Below are 2,827 nucleotides of genomic sequence, written 5' to 3'. Positions count from 1 at the left end.
GATTGACCAAGTGTATAGAGCTCCAAGGAGATTATGTTGAAAAATAAAAAAAAATTGTTTTTATACTTCATTCTAAGGACTTATTGAACTACCCTCGTATAAAGAATATTTTGTCAAACTATAGAACGGATTTCTTCACCCAAAGATACAAACCTGAATTGTACTATAGTAAAAACAGCCGGAAAAAATTAGACTGAAGCGAAATTTAAAAAAAAAACCTTGGCCGACCTATAAATATTCATTTTTTCTCCGAAACATTAAAAAGAAACTCTTCGAAACGCTTTCATTGCAACAATTTTATTAAAGAAAAAGAAAATTATAATAATTTTTACATACATTTCTTAAAATAAAAAATTATCAACAAGATTTATAGAAAATATATTAAAGAATAAAATGATTGTCCCAGGAGTTAGAACCGAAAATTATTATTACAAAAAAAGTTGTTTTAAATGGGGCCAGACTCGCAAACAGGAAAAATCGCAAAAAGAGAGTGAATTTCAAAATTGAAAAGTAAAAAATTGAAAACAGTGACACAAGTGTAAACGTTCGATTGAGTCTTCATAAACAATGTTCAATTTAAAAATCACTTCAAATTAATAGATTCTTAAGTGAACACCTTTATTCAATTAAAAAATCTTATTGAAGTATTATTTCAGTATGAAATATTCCATTTTTAACATATTCAATTTGGAAATTGAATAAAAAAACAACAATTTTCAATAATGAACAAGTAAAAAATGAATTGTCACCATTTCAGAGTGATAAATTTAAACTTTGAATGTTACAATTATAATTTTTCTACTTTGTAATTTGTAATTTGAAAGTAAAAGTATTGTATTTTGATTTTCAAAGAATAGTTAAAAAATTTTTAATTAAAAAAGACATCGAATAGCCTGTACGTTTTTGAATGTTTCAAATTAAAGAAAAAAATTGAGCTCAAGAATTTTGAAAGATTAAACAGACTTTTTTTTAAGATTTCTGGGAAGATTTAAAATAATTTTTTATTTCGAAAAAGTCCATAACTCGAAGAGAATGTTTAAAAATATTACAAAACATTTCAAAATATTTGCAACATTGCAAAAAAATCTGGAAGCTCTTGAAACAATTTTGTATGCAGGATTTCACAAAAATGTTAGAAAAAATTGGAATCCGTTTAAAAGATATTTTAAAGTTCCGGAAATTTTCAAAAATCATTTAAAAAGATTTGAAATAATTTAAAAGAAAATTAATACCTTTGATGGTTTCAAAATTAAATGATGACTTTTCATTTTGAAAAATGACATCATTTTAAGAGGAGGTATAAAAATATGAGACCACTGAAAAAATTCCGAAAGCGATGAACGAAAAATTACCAAAAATGAAATCTCTGACGACCGAATTGCAAAATTTCAGACAGAAAATGTTTAAAGTAAAAAATCCCCGAATTATGGAGTTCCCGAATTTAAACATGAAGAATAGTAATTTCGATCAATATTATTTATTTATTAAAAGTAAAATAATTAAATAATTTTATTAAATTATTGTTTGAATTTAAAAGAATAATAATTGTTAAAATTTTTTTTAATACTATGTACATTATCAAATAAAATTTTTCATGCAGTAATATACATATTTTTTTAATCATTGTTTTTTTAATTTCAAAACATAATTTGTTAAACTTTAAACATTAAAAAAATGTATTTGATACAAATATTCGATCATGGTATTTTAAATAAATAAATAGTCTTTAATGAACAACAATTTTTTCTATTGTTTAAATTCAGAAATTTTCTAGTTTGGATATTTTATAATTCAGACATTTTCTGTGGGGAATTTTCGAATTCAGTAATATCTTAGGGCGCAGTCTCATGGAGGATAGGCACTAGGCATCATCGACATACAGAAATGGACCGGTAACGCTTTGGGGAGAACTGTAATGGGCTTTAGAGAGAGAAAAAACATATGAGATGTAGACCTACCTTTATCTATTTCAGGACTATGTCAAGTAAACTGGTAGCCCCGGGTATTGTCTAAATATTCTCTACGGTAAATTAAAAAAAAAGATAAATAATACATTAGAAATTTGTAGTTATAATAAATTAAATTTAAAAGAACATTCATGTAAAATAATCTGTTCCAGATAGATCATTTTAAAAACTTGGTAACCTTGAATTCTATTTGAATTTGGATTGAAAATGCTACAATAATCATCGTTTTGTGAGTTTAAAAATAATGCAAAAACTGTCAAAAATTTGAACAATATTTCTATAACATAAAAAATAACCATTTGTATTGTATAGGTACAAAACTTCATATTTTGAGGTTTTGTTTTTGTTGTAACATTTTTTATTTTACTATATTCAATAACTTTACTTACGTATGAAAACATATCCCCATATAAACGTCTTGACAACGCCCACAAACTGCACAAACTACCACCATTTTTTATATTTATTTAGAATAAATTACAATTAAATAAATTAATCAATTCTGAAAAGTGCGATAAACGTTACATTGTTGGGGCACTCGCGACACAAAGCACGGTCCTGTGCTGCGCCAAACTTCACCCAACGAAAATATCCTCGACTAATCAGCTTTATCTAGAAAGAGATAAGTCTACATCTCATATGTTTTTCTCTCTCTCTAGAGCCCATTACCGTTCTCCCCACAGCATTACCAGTCCATTTCTATATGTCGCTGGTAAGCATTCAGTTGTCCGAAATTTCATTTTCCCTAAAAGTCATGCCGAAAAAATCACTATATTTCAGGACGGTGTAGACATAAATCACAGAGGGGATCCCGATGGGGAATTCAGCGAAAATCATTATACAAATACACGTTTCATGGC

Source organism: Belonocnema kinseyi, chromosome 5, assembly GCF_010883055.1.
Source record: "Belonocnema kinseyi isolate 2016_QV_RU_SX_M_011 chromosome 5, B_treatae_v1, whole genome shotgun sequence".
Taxonomy (NCBI): domain Eukaryota; kingdom Metazoa; phylum Arthropoda; class Insecta; order Hymenoptera; family Cynipidae; genus Belonocnema; species Belonocnema kinseyi.
Note: the sequence above shows the minus strand (reverse complement) of the source record.